Source organism: Bidens hawaiensis, unplaced genomic scaffold (assembly GCF_021521415.1).
Source record: "Bidens hawaiensis isolate Kalapana, Puna unplaced genomic scaffold, B.hawaiensis_p1.1 tig00003649_1, whole genome shotgun sequence".
NCBI classification, from domain to species: Eukaryota; Viridiplantae; Streptophyta; class Magnoliopsida; order Asterales; family Asteraceae; genus Bidens; species Bidens hawaiensis.
In genome coordinates this window covers 404846-423514 of record NW_027491208.1, presented here as the reverse complement: position 1 = coordinate 423514, position 18669 = coordinate 404846, and the positions used below count along the sequence as shown (strand labels likewise).

General features: G+C 41.0%; 1 pseudogene; it reads right to left on the bottom strand.

Moving 5' to 3' along the window:
* Window positions 1–605: 605 nt before the first annotated feature.
* Window positions 606–4237, bottom strand: LOC143623959 (wall-associated receptor kinase-like 22 pseudogene; annotated as a pseudogene).
* Between the last annotated feature and the right edge of the window lie 14432 nt (window positions 4238–18669).

Below are 18669 nucleotides of genomic sequence, written 5' to 3'. Positions count from 1 at the left end.
AGTGAATTGGTTTTTCTTTTATTTAGTTCAATGTAATAGTATGATCAAAGACTGAAAAAAAGCAACATCAATATTTTCAACATCATTCTCTGAATCACAAGATAAAAATAAGATCATGTCATCCAATGGTTCATATACAACTCATCAATTTATAAACTTAGGTTGTGGAGAATTTACCATATATTCTTCCTTCACCATGGGAATATTATTAGGCACCCTAATGTTGTGTTTGGTCTAATTTTGTGGCTTTAACTTGAACATTCCCCTCCCCAGTGAAACATGTCCTTGATTTTAAATCTGTAATCTCATTCTTTCTTTTTTGTTAGTACATAATTTAAACATTTACTCCCTGAATTTCAACAACACATTTACAACTTTGCCTTAAAGCTTGAGTAGTTTATAAAACTTTTTTAGTTTTAATTGTAATCAAGACTTATTTATTTTACATTTGTTGTTTATATTAAGCACTTTATTTCAATACTTTTAACTTTTCTTTATAAATATAGCTACTAAAGACTTTAAGTTTTTTAATAAGTACATGCGCATTAGTTAAAACTTTGGAATGTTACAAACATAAACTTATAAAACAATGAACAACTGATATTTCATCGTAGGCTTATGGAATGGTTGAAACTCGGGAATGTTGATGACGATTCTCTATATACAAGCATTGATGGTTCTTCCTCATATATGATGTGTCTAATACTAGTTTCAACATTTGAGGGAATGTGAGATGTCCGTATGGTTTCTAACTCTGTAGCTACTTCTTTCATTGTTGGTCTGTACTTTCCATTTATACTTAAGCATTGCATTGCAAGGTTTGCTAGTGCCAATAGACCATCGGGTGTTCCTTCTTTCTTAATAGTTGCATCAAAAATAGACATAACACGCCCTTCTTCCATAGCCAACATAAAGTGTGTTGCCAAACTTATGTTTTCATCCAATCTTGTAAGCGAAATCAGCCTTTCTTTGGTTAATAATTCCACCAAGACAACTCCAAAACTATAAACATCACTTTTTTCGGTGAACTGGCTAGACTGGAAATACTCGGGATCAAGGTAGCCAAATGTACCTTTGATTAAGGTAGTCAAGTGAGTTTGATCAATTGATACGAATCTTGAATTTCCAAAGTCAGAAACTTTAGCTCTATATTTGTCATCCAAAAGTATATTGGTGGTTTTGATGTCTCTATGAAATATTGGAATGGAGGTTGATGAATGTAAGTAAGAGACTGCTATGGCGACCTCTGTGGCTATTTGTAATCTCATGTTCAAAGAATCAAGAAGTTCATCATTCTTGTTGTGGAGATGATCATACAAGGTACCATTTGGAATGAATTCAGAAACTAATAGAGGAACGTCTGTCTCTAAGCAACATCCTAATAGTTTGACTACATTCCTATGATAACTTGTGAAAGAATGACCACCTCATTAATAAATTGTTCTAATTGGCTCTCGTCAACTATTTTTGATTTTTTAATTGCTACAATCCTTCCATCCACCAACATCCCTTTGTAGACCGTACCTTGACCTCCTCTACCAAGAATTCTGTTCTCGTTAAAGTTGTCGGTGGCTTTCTCCAACTCACGTGATGTAAAAAGAATGGTTTTATTAACTAAAGACGAGTTAGCTTGTTCTTGTTGTTTTAGAAGTAAACCACCGTTGCGTTTGAAGAACCCCTTTCTACGTCTCGTTTCTTTCATTTTCTTGATCAGTTTGTATAGTGCATAGTTGGTTGCCAAAAGAAAAAGTACACCCATGCTTATACTAACACCTGTATAAAGTCTGATAAAAAAATTATAATTAAATAGCCTATACTAGCTCCTTGTTAGACATGTGGATTTAATAATTTTTTATCATATTCAAAAGAAAGAAACAAAGATAACATATACTTTTTAAAGAAGCCATTTCTTTGGCTTTGTATATTTAAACCTAAAAGAAGTTCATAAGAATAAGGCATGTGTAACCTACATTTAATCTATTATCTTTTGATCGCTCATGGTCCTAACTAACGAAATGGCAACTGATGGTCCCATGTTTTAATGTATTTGTCCCCAACAGTCTGTGACTAACAAAATCCTAACGTCGTTAATTGCAGGACGCCGAAAAAATGCTTTTAACAGAAAAAGTCACACTTTTTGCCTGAAAACTCAACCTGGACGCCACCTAAATTCTGCCACCGCCACGAACTGACTCACAATCAACCAACCACTACCACTTGAGCACCACCAAACGATTCCGACAATGGTTATAGGGTTCCGGCGACCTCAATAATTGGGGCTTTTACTAGAAAAAGATTCCTTAAGGTCCGATCGTAGGTTACAATGATGTTTGGAACGAAAATGTTGAGTTTTCCATAAAACAAATGTGAGTTTTCTGGCAAAAAAAAACTTTTTTCCAGCGACCTGCAACTAACGACGTTAAAATTCTAATAGTCGCGAATCGTTGAGAACAAATATGATAAATGGTGGGATCCTTATCATCCAATTCGTTAGTTGAAACTGACAACGACCAAAAGATGATAGGATTAATAAAACCAATACCCGTATATTAAATTGTTTGTTTGTATCATTTTATTTGTTTTTTAAATTTCATCTTTGTTTATAGTAGGAGCTATAAAAAAAGTAAAAAATAAATTAAAATCTATATAAGAAAATTATCAAACTTGATATGAATATTAATTATTTAAGTAATAACAATTTTAAAGGATAAGTCTTTATATATAATGACCAACGGCGATTTGTTTGATTCTGGTTTAGTTGTTAAAACTGAATTCGAATCAAATTCTGAACACCTCTATATTCACATACTAGACGAACACGAGCAAAGAAATACTAGCTCAATATTAACACCGAGTATAATTATATATGAATAATAAAAGCTATAATTTTTATTTATAATTAATAGTGGACAAACAACAATAATTAAATGGTTTTCATAAATATATAAATAGTTCTTGTACATAAAATGGTTGAATTTTCTTTTTTTTGATAGTAAATTGATAGAGTTAGCACCATCAACTATTCAACTGAGTGATTATAGAACTTAAAACTTTTTGACCATCATATGTTGAAACATTACCTTTTGTACGAAAGAGTTAAGCATACCAAATCACATAGACCTAAAACTTAAAACATAATTAACTCTAAAATAAATTTTAGATAAAGCTTTACCTAGAATAACCCCCATGAATGATTTATGTTCTTGACAAATAAAACTGACTTTGCTAGCTGAACCATCAACGTCATATACTGCGTTATACAAGCAATGACCTCCGCCATCCTCACACCGAGCACACTTTGAATATGTATCTGGAGACGTACAATACAAGAAGAGCAAGTCCCATATCAAAACACCAACACACACAAGAACACTAGACGAAAACCAATATAGTCAAATAAACACTTACAGTCGCATCCATCAGTTATATATGGGTTCCCTTCTAGTGCCAAAGAAGAATCGTACTGGCATGACCATGAGTACACCGGAGAACTATTACCCACATCCATTTCGACTCTAGACGTAAAAGTACAACAACCTATATTCACATTCTCTGTATATGACAAAGTCCACATAAGTGATACCGGAACATAAGAGTTCTCCCCTCCAATAGAAAACCTTTCTTCAAAGTATGAATTCTTATCGACCAATAAGGCAGACCCGCAAGCTCTATCTCCTCCCAGGCTCTTCAAGCCCGTGAGATCCATTTTGTACGACTTGAGATGATGAGGAATTGTTGTTTGGCAACAACTTATGCCAATGCAGTCGTTCTTGTCGCTAACACTACCATTGCGACATGTGGTGGAACACCCTGTGAGCACACTCCCATGATCCATCATGAGAGCGTTACCACACCCCTCTGAAACAAATCTATTTTGGGTTACGGAATAGAAGAAGGGGCTTCCACCAAGATTCATGCTGTTGGTGTTGCTGCAATCAGATTTGACTGGCATATTTACAGTGACAGCTTGATTTGCTAAGTCAATACTCAAAACTTGGAGCTGGTTAAGCGCGGGGAGATAAGGCGTGGAGGAGTTGCAATCAACGGTGTACCATTTGCTAACAGAACAATTTGCTCCGATTCCAAAAGGGTATGGAATCTTGACAGTCCCACACACATCGTCGCAACCCTCCTTAGCGTATCTTAGAGCCACTGTTGATGTGTCTATTGTTGACGCTGTTAAAGAAAGCAAGAGGATTAAAGGGTAAACCTGATAAAACTTGTTCATCTTTGTTAACAACAAATTAAGTTTTTTGACATGATAAATTATAAGGAGGTGTTAGTGCTTATAAAGTATAATGGTCCGTGTGAATTGTGATTTGAGGAACACAATATGAAACACACCGGAAACTGCAGTCTACTTTATCGTTAGCAACTTTTAGAATTATTTGGTGTCCCATGGGTCTTGTTAACCACTTCACCTTGGCCGGTGTACATATAAACTTTGAACAAAAATTATAAATACAAACACATGTTCAAAGGCATGCATAAATACTTTTACTATAATTATGATTAATTTATGAGTAGGTACACACATGTTTTTCTTTTTAAACGAATTGACTTAATTTTATATCAAATCGCCCACTTACTCCTCTTTTGTTAATTTGAATATATATAACTTTTGTCGTTGTGTTTGAAAACACCTTTATCTAAGTCCAATGGCAAAAAAGTTTATTAAAAACGTGTTTGAAGTAATAATAATGATCGTCTTATCAACCTTTAGATTATTCTTTCGATTTTCATATATTTTTCTAATAATGTATCATTTTGAAGACTTGAACTCAAAATTTTTTAATTCCATAGTGTTTTAAAAACTTTGTTTTTTTGTCAATAGATCACCGACTTCATTCCTAACATATTGTTGCAAAGGCATAGCCTAGCATATTTTAGTTATATGCATCAGAAATTACGTTTATTTGGCTTATTTTAGGTTCGTTAAAAACATAATTGGATTTAAAACGGTAAAAGATAATGGTAACATATCAAAATTAAAAGGCGTAATAATATAGTTTTAGAAGAGTAAATATATTGATCATATCTACTACTCGTTAGTTTTTCTAGCAAACAATGTAAATATTAGATGACTAGACAGACATAAGTTTACTGATTGATACAAAGCATAAGGTCATATTGCATGTTATAAGCATGTCATACAATGCAACATTCTTAGCGCTTCACTCGTTCAGGTTAAACCGCCCTCATAGTATCAACATGACGTTAATGCAATTAATCAGGCTTAAAACTAATAAGTGCGTTCCATGAAAAACTAAGATATATACACACACATCAGTCACATTGTATACATTCATAGAAATCACATCTACAGTGACATTAAAAATACTAGTCCCTTGTTTTATGCCACTATCCAGAAGATTTCATCATGATATTTCCAGGCCCACTGAAGAAACACGGATCCGATCCCCAGGTATGGGTCCTGGATCCAATAAGTCCACAAGGTAAAATACGATAACTACTAACACAGTATGGGCACAACTCCCCAAAGTCCAATGACCGGAACCTGCAAAACAGACACCGTGAGTCTCGTTACAGGAAGGACAAGGTGGGGGGTCTTCCTGTAACCACCCTCCGGCGTGAGAATCAGTAACGTTCGTAGTGAAGAAAGTACTGAAGTAAAATAGACTAAGTGTAGTCAGAGTATATGCGAGTCAGAATGCAGGTGAGTGAATGAATACCTCATGCAGGTTGACAAGGTATTTATAGCCGAAGGATGTAGGAAGATGATTGGGCCAGCTGTCCTCTTCTAGAAGATCTTGATAACTGCCTGGACGCGTGTCCTCTTAGAATAGGTTGAGCTATACGTTCCATGTGCATATGTATAACAACTTGGACACATGTCACCTAATGATAGGACGAATTGCCCCTGGCCATGTGCACGGTTATAACAAACTGGCCAGGTGTCCTTCTTTCATTGGTGGGCAAGTCACGTACTCCTCAAGTAACAATCGTGGACGTTCTTCTAGAGTGTAGTTAGTTATTGACAGCTGTCCCGTTGGCATTGCCTTCCGATCATTTTAGCATACAGATGTCCTGTCCTGCGGATGACTTCTGAGGGTGCCAGGATGCTTCCGCACGTGGTACGAGGACGTTCTTCCTCTCCCGTGATATGCGGGTGATCCGAATGTCCCGCGGATGGTATATGAGAGATTCCTCAATGACCCGCGGGTGGTACTTAAGGGTATTTGGGTCTTTTTGATACCCTACCTCTATAAGTCCCCCCAGTCTAGTGTTTCTTCCGTGTGAGGTCTTCATGCGGGTGAAATTCTGGACTTAATGTATTTTGGGGGTTTTTTGGATTTTGAAGTTAGGTAGAAAATATCTTCTGTTGGTATAGATAATCATGAAAAAGGACAAGTTGACCACTCGCAGGCGCGTGAACAGATGATGGAACGTTTTTTACGGCTGTCATTGTACCCGACTATGCAACTTTTTCTCTTTTTCGAATCTCCCGCGTGACGTGGCGATTGGTGATTAGGCGATGACTTTCTCTCTCCACTGTTCATATCCCATCGCAATTAAAAGGAAGAGAAATCTTCTAATCGAAGTTTTATCGCCTTTATTCGCTGATTATCTTCTTTGCTTTCTTTCTGATAGAGCACTGAACTTTCTCATATACCCTTTTACCAAATTCTTCTGCTATGTCGAACGTTCAACTGAAGTTGACGAGATAGAAATTTCATGGGATCATTCAGAGTACGAGAAGTTGCTAGAGACGTACGGCATTCCACCGGAGTGGGAGCCGGAATTTCCTTCTCCAGGTTCTATAGCCAGATTATCACCACCTAGTAAAATGGCTATTTATGCTGATTATTCCACCTGTGGGAACTTTCGTCTTCCCTTAACGAAATTCTTTATAAAGGTGTTGACTACCTATGGGATTCATTTATCCCAGCTGCATCCGCGTACTGTAATGCGAATTCGTCATTACGAATTCGTATGTATAGCACGTGATATGGTGCCACACCTTGACCGATTCCCCGTCTTCTACCATCTTGCCAACCGTGATGGTTGGTACACATGTCAAGGATTTTCCGACCGAAGTATTGGGTACGAGGTTGAGAAGGTGTCTGCCGATTGGCGTAGTAAATTCTTTTAGATTTCTGAGGACGTGGTGCCTGTTGCCATGGTCCGTCGTCGGGTTAATTCTCCCCTTCCGGACATTGTTACGGCTGCCCATGAGGGGCGTGATTGGTTCCGCACTCTAATGGCGGAACCAACACCGATGCGGGCGCTACCTGAGGAGGCCCTGGTGTGGGCATGCATGAGTCGGTTGTGGGCATCGGAGTTTATGGAGCCCGTCTTCATTGACTTACATGAAAGTAAGTTACCCTTAATGTTTTTTCTTCTTCCTTGGAGTTTTTTGTAATTAAGTTTTTATCTTTTCAGGTCGAGGTTCTATGCTCAATGCCCTTTTGAGGACAAGGGTTGTGTCCGACATAGCATCCGGGATGCGGGCAACCAACCTATTCTTGAGAAAACCAAGTCCCGATTCCTTTTCCCAAAGAAGGTGCGGGCTGAGCCCATTGTTTCAGACGCAACCTTTGAAACAGGTGCGTATGTTCTAAACCCTCATCCACTTAATGCTTGCACTTCCGATGGGACGATCGCCATTCTGTTATCGAGTGATGATGATGGCGATGCCTCTGATATTTCTACCTATCGAGAAGAGAGGGATTCTGATGGCGATGCCCCTGAATCTTCTTCTGTCTCACATTTATTGGTAGAGTTGGAGAAGAAAAGAGCTTTATCGGCCTTTCAGGCGAGTCAAGCGGATGCAAAGGCTGCGGACACTGAGGCGGGACCTTCGAAGAAAAAACGAAAAACTCGTCGTCCCAAGAAGCCACAGTACAATGTTGTTGATCGCATTGATATGATAGAAGGTATATATTACTCTTGAAATACTTTACTATTTTGGGCTGTTTAGCTAAGTGTAGCTTTTTGTGCAGATCCGCTGATCTTACCGGAAGATGTGTCTGAGAGGTTGCCTACTCCAACTCCTCAGACTGAGAAGCAATCGTCTCCTTTTCCAGAAAGAGAGGCTGGGGACAAGCCTTCTACTCCTCCAAGTAATATTAACATGGAAGATCGACCAACCTCTCCTCCAATTGAGACTATTATAGAAGAGAGGGTACCGACTCCTCCGGTTGATACTCCAGCGGAAAAACCCAACAACCAGTATGGGACTGATAATCGTTTTGACTATCTTTTTCAGACTGGGAGTGTAACTGGTGACCAGGAAGACAATCCTACTGCGGATGTGGAGGGTCACAGGATTAACGAGTCTCCTCCTCGTCCTCCTCCACAACAATCATCCTCCATCCCAATTCGTCTTAAACCTGCAGGTTCTCGTTACTACGGGGACACGAACTTGGGTGATAGACATGATTTGTTTGTCCCTCCGTGGGACATTACTAATGGGTCCCGGTTTTCTCATCCTGGGACCTGTATGAGCTTTGTCGAACATTGTGTACCACCTGCTGAGATGGCGTATCAACGTGACCTCTCCCACCACGACCTTCATACGAATGTAGCTTATCATCTGGCTAATGCTTTAGCCGGTAATCAGGAAGTCTTATGTGAGTGGCGTACTCTAGGCGGGAAGGTGGGAGAAGCTCGTCGAGCCGCTGAGGCCACGAAGAAAAAGGCTGAGGAGCACCGTGTTGCGGCCCATACTGCTAAATAGAAGCAGACCGTCACAGAGAACGCCCTCAAGAGTGAGTAGGATCGCAATGCTGCCGCTGCTCGTCGATGGAAGGAAGCCTGTGAAAAGCAAAACTCCCTTATTGAGGTTGCTCGGGCAAAGGCTCAAAAGGAGAGAGATGATTTGGCACGGGCTCAAGAAGCAAACTCAGCCTTGGAAAATCAAGTGACCCTTCAAGGCACTCGAATCCAAGAGCTTGAGGCGGAGCTGTAGCTACAGAGGGAGCAAACTAAGCTTAAAGACAAAAGTGCCGTTGAGGTTCAAGCTGCTTATGACTCCCTCCTGCAAGCTCATGAGGAAACGGCTGCGGGATCTCAAGCGCTTCAGGTGCGAGCTGAACGCGTGGAGCAGGACCGTCAGTGGTTCCTCACTCGGGGAGTTGATGTTGTAAGTTTTTTCCACTTTAATGCTCATTACTTACTTCTCATTTTCGATATTTGAAAACTTATGTTTTTACCCTGACAGGTCGTCCACCATGTCAAGGGAAGTGCGGAGCTTACTGATAGCTTTGCCAATATGATGGTTGCCTCTTCTTCACTTGGACGTGTGATGGGTTTTCATGAAGGGATGAATTATGCTCAAAGTAACCGCACATTTAAGGACCATCCGCTCCATGGCCTTGACGTCAAGCAAGAACGTGCTATACGGGTTAAAGAGCACGATGCCTTGGTCTTCCCTTTACAGAATATGCTTCCGGAGTTTGCTTCCGCCGAAGATGGCGTGCAGCAGTTGAGTAGCTACTTAGGCGATGACTCTGAAGATGATTCCTCGGAAGACACATCACCGAAGGCTCTGGAAGATGAAACGACCTCAAACCCTTAGAATAGGTTTAGGTGTTTCGTGACTTGTAGTTTTTCTTTCCACGGTTGTAATATTTCTTTTGAGTATTAAATGGGAAAGAACTTTTTTGTCTTTTTATGAGTATCTAACTGTTTTAAGAAAAATATCTTTTATGAGATATTTTTGAAATTTGAAATTTTTGAGAGTTGAGTAATCTTGATGACGTGGCGGAGAGAGACTTCTTAGAGGCAACTGACAAGACGTGTATGACGACTTTGACAGCCTGCTTAAAATTTCTTGAACCTCTCGCCTGACGTGTCAGTCATCTGGCGGTTCGCGGTTTCTCTCTCCACTGGCACTCCATCAGTCGCATTAATTGCGATGAGTATAAATATATCACTTGTGATTTCATTCAACTCTTATCATTTTCAGACTCTCTTTCATTCAAACACTCAAAGCACAAAACTTTCTGAGATTTTCTTCTTCTTATTATTAGATGGCCGGAGAAAAGAAAGGTACCCCCACCATCCATGACGTCGTTGTGAATCTTAAAGAAAAAGACTTTGATGATGTTGATAACGTATACGGCCTGGCATCTGAATGGGAGCCAGAACGTCCCGCGAAAGGTTCTGTTGCCACCAGTCCGCCGCCGAAGAAGATTGATGTATATGTGGACCATTTTACGACATAAAACTTCTGAATTCCGGTGACGAAATTCGTTCAGTCGGTCTTGACAACCTATGGGATTCATATCTCCCAGGTCCATCCTTTTGGGATGTTACGGATTCGACACTTCGAATTATGTTGTCAAGTACGAGAGTTCGAACCGTCTGTCGGCATGTTTGCCGTATTCTATAAAATGACATTCCGCGATGAATGGTATAGCTTTGCTTACACCGGGAAGAATGTTATAGGCACGAAATGGATCCGCAGTCTACACGGACGGAAGCCGTAGTTCTTCTGAATCCGGGAGGAGGTTATTCCGTTCCTGATAACCCGTCGGAAGGCGGAGGAGACCATGCCAGTGGTTCCGGCTGCTGCCCACGAGGGGCTTTCCTGGTTTACAGCTTTGAATGCCACTCCAACTCCCATGCGCCCAATCCATGAAGGGGCGATGGTGAGTGCAAAGATGAGCCGTCTATGGCCATTTCCTTCCTTGGAACCTTACTACGAGCAGACTGACAAGAGTGAGTTTGGGAGTACTTTCTCTCTTACTTTGACATAGCTCTAATTTCTGACTGTTATAATTATTTGTGCAGGTGAGGGTTCCGCCTTCAACACTTTATTAGATCATGAGGGAGGAATGATGGTGCGCTGCTCAATCGATCAAAGAGATACGCCTTTCCTTTAGCGCACCAGCCCTAACTTTTTATTTCCCATCGCGTTTCGCTCGGAACCAATAGTTTCTGAGGCAATGTACGCAAAAGGTGAGGAGTATGTTAAAGATTGCATCCAGAAAGGTGAGGGCATTTTGAAACCCCGACCTATGACTGCTATTACTTCTAGCGGAGTGATTGTACTCTTTTCCTCCAGCGAAGAGTCGTCACTCTGCGGAGGAAGTTTTCCAGCCGATGCTAACAACGTTATGGACTCAACTGCAGGTCTCACCCGCCAGAGAGCCACTACCAGCCAGGAGGCGGGTCACGATGATGTTAACACTGCTGCGGAGGGCAATATGCCTGATGATGCCACCCCAGAGGGTACTCATCAAGCAGGTGATGCAGGTTTCTCCAAGGCGGCTGGAAAACGCAAAGCTAACCCGGCCAAGGCTGCTCCAAAAAAGAAATCCAAGAAAGCAAAGCCTGCTGCCTTGGAGGCGCGTTTGGATCAGCTCGACGCAGAAGAACCTTCGTTAGGTAAGTTAACAAATTTTTTCCATTTGTTAAATGTTACGGATTGGAATGTTTCTAACCCACTTTTAATGTTATTCAGGGAACCTGGATGACCTTACTGAAGGTGTTTCAGATTTTAAGAGTTCTACTCCTCTTCCGCCACCACCATTTAATAGTGCTAAGGATCCCATTGAGGTGGCGGATGACTCTCCTTTGAATGACAAGGAGGTTGACCATACCGATCATGTCAGTATGTCACATTCTTATAATGTCCATCATTTTAGAGATCAAGGAGGTGTGAGCATGTTCCCTCATGCCCCTCAGACCTCTCCAGCTCCTCAAGAGGAGGATCCTACCCCGCATCGTCCGCGTTGGTCTCTACGTCGAGAGTCAACATTTCGCGATGTGGACTTATGCTTTGAATATCTGCGGGAATGTCACACCCTCAAAATCCACTAACGGAGTTTTACCGTCAGAGGGTGTGAACTAACAGGATCGGAATCATTAGTTATAATCAAACCATAAGTAAAGTTTTCAAACCACGAAACATTTGAGTGTAAATAAGTGCGGAAGCGTAAATTCATAAACCAAGTGTTGCGTCACGCAGGACGACTTAAAACCCAATTAATAACAGTTTAAAAACGAGTTTGCAAAAACAATAGAGTTCAGTGTAATGCATGTTCCTATACCGCGCGCCCGCCTCGGCTACCTGAGAATAACATACTAAAAGTGTCAACACGAGGTTGGTGAGTTCACAAGTTTATATAAATAAAGCGTTTGCGTTTGCGTTTGCGCTTTGCGTTTTGCGTTTGCGTTACCAGATAATGTTAAATCAATTATATATCTATAGGTAGCTAACCTATAAAACAAGTATTACTAAGTGTTCGACACCGAAGCTGACTGTTTATCAATTGCCTTGCCACCATGTCTATCCAGACCATGGAAAATGTGTTAGCCAAGATTACACCCGCTCGACCTCCAATCGAGTTTAGCGTTGGGTGGGGTTTGTCAAACCCAGTAGTACTGCTCAACAGTGACTCGCTATTATCCAATATTAAACGGTTTGATGTTATGAAGGACTTTTGTTGTTTTGTTTGCCACTTAGCCTTTACAAGTGATATATAATTAAATAAAAAAATCTAAAGCGTTTTGGAGTATGTATTCTCCCCCAAGTAAAAGCGTTTAAAAGAGTAAAAGGGGAACGTGAAACTCACTGTTTGCGAAGAACTCAAAAACAAGTCAACCAAGAGATACGCGTCACAGAAAATCCTCGCTAGCGTTCTAAAACAAGAATGAGATTTTCTAAGTGTTGGAACTATTATTGAGTCTCTAGACTCGGCACATAATACCTATGCATAAGATATGTTTCGTGTTTCGTTTGTGAATTGTGTGTGACTCAACAAACACATTGGTGATACGTTACATGTGTGAACAACTACTTACGTGTCAAGTATTAATATTGTACATTATTAGCAATCATTCCCCACAAGGGCAATTTAGTCAAAAACATGGCAATTATCTAGCAACAAGCACGTTTCATGTATTTTCATATAGTTCAGCAGCTAGTTCTATCAGGACAGATCTCTACTTGAAAGATTACTCTATTCAACAGATCATAACATGTCAAATAATTCATCAAATATCGTCACAAAAGCACACATGAGTTAGGTTTCCAGAACTATTTTTATTGTATTTTTATTCCACATAGATTTCTCACAATGGTCAAAACATTACAGTAAACTCACAGCAGTCAGAATCATGCGCAACAGAATGTTATTTGTTATTCCCGTTAAATGAAAAATCCAATTAATGCAAGACCAATTGAGTTAGGTTCCTAACTCAATGTATTTTCTTCCAGAAGTGGAACCAACCCATTTGGTCTTGTAGTTTATGAGATATCTTAGTCGCAAAACAGCCTAATATCAGGTCTCCCAAATCAGCCTTGCACAACAGTTTTGTAAAATAATAAAAACAGACTTTTATATGTCCAAAAATTACAAAATCAGACTTTTCAGAAACTAGACTCGACCTAGTATATTATAGAATCAACAATCACATCAAAACATAACATTAACATCGAGTTACAGTCGTCCAAACACGAATTCAATAATCTGTCCAGCATCAGTTTTCATCAAAACTCAATAAACAATTAACCTATGAACTAACAATCATGCATGTTACCCTAAATCATCAACAAACAACATATTTAACACTTAGGGTTTATGTTTACAGGTTTAATCATACAATTAAATGATAGAATAAATTAGATATGAAGCTTATTTACCTAGTTATCACCTTGGATCCTTCAACAACCTTGTAAACAACTTGTATGTGTATGTGTATGTGTGGTAATCGGTCGATCCAAGGGGGAGGGGGGCTGCCGTCGCAGGTGGTAGAGGGAGAGGGAGAAGAGGGTTAGGGTTTATGGTTAAGGTTGTTTATATATTAATTAAATAAATGACAAGTTACAACTAGCACCCTCAACTTCTATTTTGTATAATTCTAGCATAAAACATAAATCACCTCCATAATATAATGACATGCATACAAGTACACATTTATACATATAAACGTAACACATAATTATATCAAGTACTTGTTTATAATATTCATCGTTTGTTCACCAATGGTTTGAGTCAACTTGTGTGTGTTTCGGTGAAATTCCGAAAGACTACTTGTGTAGTGATTGTCATGCGTCATTTAAACCCTAGTTTAAATGTAATGAGATATGCGTTATGGTTCGTGTGATCTTAAGTTTGAATTAACGGAGTTCGGATTAACGGAGTTAACCTGAAATTGACGAGTGTCACAGGGAAAGTCTTCCTCCCACTGAGAAGGAGCGATGTCGCCGTAGTATTCGCCAAGAATTACTGAACTCCAATTCTTATCATTAGGCGAATACTATTTCCACCAATCAGGAAATAACCAGGGACTAGTTGGCGATGAATGACGAATGGGATGAGCTGGCGGCCTCCGCATCTGATGCCAATGAGGAAGCTCTTAAAGCTATAAACAAGGCCCGAGAAACCCTCCAGGCTCTGGAAGCGGAGAAGGTTGCTCGATCTGCTACCGAGGAAGCCAGGATTGTTCTCCAGAAACAATTGGATGAACAAGCCAAATTAATGGATGAACAACCCAAATTGATGGAGGCTCTACGAGCTGAATCGGCGGCCAAGGACAAGCGTTTGTCTGACCTTAATGCCAAGAACCGAGATCAAGCCTTGGAGTGCACCGGTCATAAGATAGAGCTTGTCCGGGCCAAGGCGGACCAGAAATGGCAACTAGCGAAGGCGATCCCCAAGGTATGTACCTTGTTTTTGTTATAAATAATCTAAGTGTTTAGAGTTACTTATGCATAATTGTTCCGATAGGTCATCGGGCGAGTGATGAGCTTGGGAACTGTGTTGCTGTTCTCCTGAAGGCGTCCAAGCAGGCTGGCCGCCAATTAGGTTTTGAGGAAGGCTACAAATTTGGCTCGACTTCCAGGGTTCCTGAGCAGTACATTTTGGCTGGCCAAGATACTACTGCTGTCCTTAAACAAAAAACAAAGGATTTTGATTCTTTGAAGTTCTCTTTGGCGGAGCAGATATCTGAGCTTGCGGATAAGGAGGACAGCATCGAGCAATTAAAAATTTCTTCTTGACCTTGATGAAGAAAATGAAGAAGATGTTGAGCATGCGGGAGGCGAAGGTGTGGGACATAATGATGTCGCACCATAGATAGATTTTTCTTTTTCCTTGTAATTAAACTCTCCATGTTCTGTAATCCCTTTTGTATAAATAAAGAAGGATTGTTCTTATATCCGGTGCACTTTGTTTATTTTTCATAATATAAGTGTTTGGAGGATCTTCTTTGTAAGCCAATAAAGGATTACATAACAATACAAGTCTTAAAATGACTGAAATGAAAATTTCTATAAATGAGGCATAAGCCGAATTACAAAAGATGAAATTACATAGATTGTGAATATCTAATTAGGCACGCAGGCTAAAAAAGAAAAACAAACTACATGTAGCATTTCTTTAATTGGGCCACATTCCAAGTTCTAAGGATCTCAGTCCCATCCAACTTTTCTAACTTGTAAGCACCTTTAGATAAAACTTTCTGAATTTTATAAGGTCCTTCCCAAGTTGGGGCCAACTTGGAGGCTTCATTATTGCGGAAGACAAAGTCTCCCGCATCAAACTCACATCTTTGGACCCGCGAGTTATAATACTTTTGCAACTGTCGTTTGTAATTGTGCTCGCGGATCGATGCTAATTCCCTCCTCTCCTCGAGGAGTTCAAGGTTCATCCGGAGTTCATGATCATTGTCATCGATCAGTAAAACTCGGGCGGATGGAATTCCAATCTCGGCTGGAATCATGGCCTCTGTGCCATATGTTAGACTAAAGGGGGTTTCAGAATTACTGCAATTCTTTTGAGTACGGAAGGCCCATAGTACATGGGGCAATTCGTCAACCCAGCTCATTCGTTTAGTCCCTAACCTTGATTTAATTCCTTCTATGATCGTCCGGTTGGTTCTCTCGACCTGAAAATTTGCTTGCGGGTGGGCTACTGAGGTGAAGATTTGAGAAATATGTAACTCTTTTAACCATTCTTGTAACCCACTGTCCGCGAACTGCGTTCCGTTATCGCTAACGAGTTCCAAAGGGAGACCAAACCGGCATATTATGAATTCCCACAGGAATTTCTTCACACGTGCTGCTGTTATGGAAGCAACCGATTTAGTTTCCACCCACTTTGCGAAGTAGTCGATGGCTTCTGGGAAAGGTCCCATTATGTCGATAGCCCATTTCTGGAACGGCCAAGCCGAAGTGACTGGAACTAACTCATTCTTTGGTCGTAGCGTGTTAGGAGCATGACGCTGGCATGAATCACACTTTCTGATTTCGTGCACAGCATCCAAATGCATTCCTGGCCAATAATATCCGGCGTTCATTAACTTTGCTACGACCATGTGCGGGCCAGCGTGAAGACCACATATGCCTTCATGAACTTCTCTAATTAGATAATTCGCGTCCTCGGCATCCACACATCGGAGTAGTGGTCCGAGGAAGGAACGTTGGTGTAAAACACCGTCATGTAACTGATAGTTCAAGGCTTTGTGCTTTATCTTCTGGGCCGCTGCTTTTCCTTCTGGGAAGGCTGCGGATGACAAGTGTGCTATAATGGGTGTCATCCAGGATTCCACTCCCGTTTGGATCACTAACACTTGGTGTTGCGGAACAGACGGGCGATCTAATATTTCGATGCGGATGTCTTTGGCTAAATGTTTGAAGTTTGTTGAAGCCAATTTACTGAGAGCATCTGCTGACTTGTTCTAGTTTCTCTTTATGTGAATGACCTTGCACGAGGAGAACTGAAGCATCAAATCTTTCGCATGTGATACATATGAAGCCATGATGTCATTCTTTGCTTCATACGTTCCGTTGATCTGTCCCGCAATCAACATGGAATCCACCCGGGCTTCCAAATGTTTAACCCCAAGCTTTTTGGCTATCCGTAGGCCTGCCAAGAAAGCTTCATACTCCGCCTCATTGTTGGTGCTTTTGAAGTCCAACTTTATGGCGTATGTAAACTCATGGCCTTTGGGATTGACTAGCCTGAGGCCTGCGCCAGATCCCTCACTACTTGAAGCTCCGTCCGTGAACAACGACCAAATTTGTCCTTGTCCCGGAGGTGCTTGGGGTTGCTGCTCGATCAAGCATTCTTTTTCTTTGTGTTGCGGGACTTCTGTGACGAAGTCCGCCAATACCTGCCCTTTGATTGCTGGTGTAGGTTTATACTCTATCGCATGTTCACCTAGCTCGATGGCCCATTTGGCCAATCGCCCAGACAATTCTGGCTTGCTGAGGACGTTTTTGAGCTTATATCCAGTTAAAACGTTGATGTGATGCCCCTGAAAGTATCTGCGAAGGAGTCGTGCTGCATAGACCAATGCTAGGACTAGTTTCTCTAGCATGGAATATCTTGTCTCCAGGTCTGACAGTGTTCTGCTGATATAATAGATTGGTGTTTGAACGTTTTTTCTATCCGTCAGAAGGACAGCCCCGATAGCAATGTCTGATGCTGACAAGTACATCGTTAAAGGTTCTCCCGCATAAGGTGCTGTCAACGTAGCCAGTTCCATCAAACATTTTTTGACCTCCAAGAAAGCTTGTTCCGCTTCCGCGGTCCATCTGAACTTTGCTTTCTTGAGGCAGTTCCTCAGTGTTGATACAAAAGGATAAGACTTGGCTGCATGATTCACCAAGAAACGATTCAAAGCAACCAATCGACCATTGAGTGTTTGAACTTCCTTGAGGGGGGAGTGAGAAGGCATGCGGGCTACAGCTTGGACTTTATCCAGATTAGCTTTGAAGCCCGCACCCGTGACAATTACTCCGAGGAATTTTCCTTCCTCCATCCCGAATGAACATTTAGCTGGATTCAGCTTCATGTTGATGCTCTTCAAGGTTTCGAATGTATTTTCGATATCCCTTAACATCTGGTCTTCCTCAACACTTTTGATCACAAGATCGTCCATATAAACTTCCAAATTTCAACCAATTTGTCCTCTAAATGCTATATCCATCAATCGTTGATATGTGGCACCCGCATTCTTCAATCCGAAAGACATCATTTTGTAGCAAAAAGTGCCTTGATCGGTGCGAAATGTTGTTTTGTCTTCATCGCCCGCAACCATGCGGATCTGATGATAGCCTTTGTAGGCGTTCAGGAAGCATTTGAATTTGAACGGTGCCACAGCATCAACTTTGAGATCTATTTCGGGCAAAGGATAGCAATCTTTGGGACACGCCTTGTTAAGATCCTTGAAATCTATGCACATCCGCCACGTCCCGTTGCTTTTGGGAACGATAACCGGATTGGCGACCCAGGTTTGATACTGAATTGGTCGGATGATTCCAGCCTGTAAGAGGTCCTGAACTTGCTCATTCATTGCTTTTGTTTGTTCCGGACCCATCTTACGCTGTTTTTGAACAATCGGTGTAAACATAGGGTTTACCCTCAGCTTGTGCTCCGCAATGCTCCGCGGAACACCAGACATGTCCGCGGGTAGCCATGCGAAGACATCAATATTTTTTGACAACAACTGTTTCAGAAAGGTCCTTACTATCTCGGAGATAGCAGGTCCGATTGTTACAGTTTGATCAGGAAACTTCTTGTTCAAAACCCACTTTTCAGGCTCGGTTCGTTGAGCCTGTTTTGGAATCTTGTTGGGCTTTGAACTCTCGGTTGCAAAGCAATGCCGACTGACATGACTTATTGCCACACCGGTGAGAGTTGTAACTCCTACCGCACAGTTGACAAATGAGCATTGAAGTCACCAATGGCT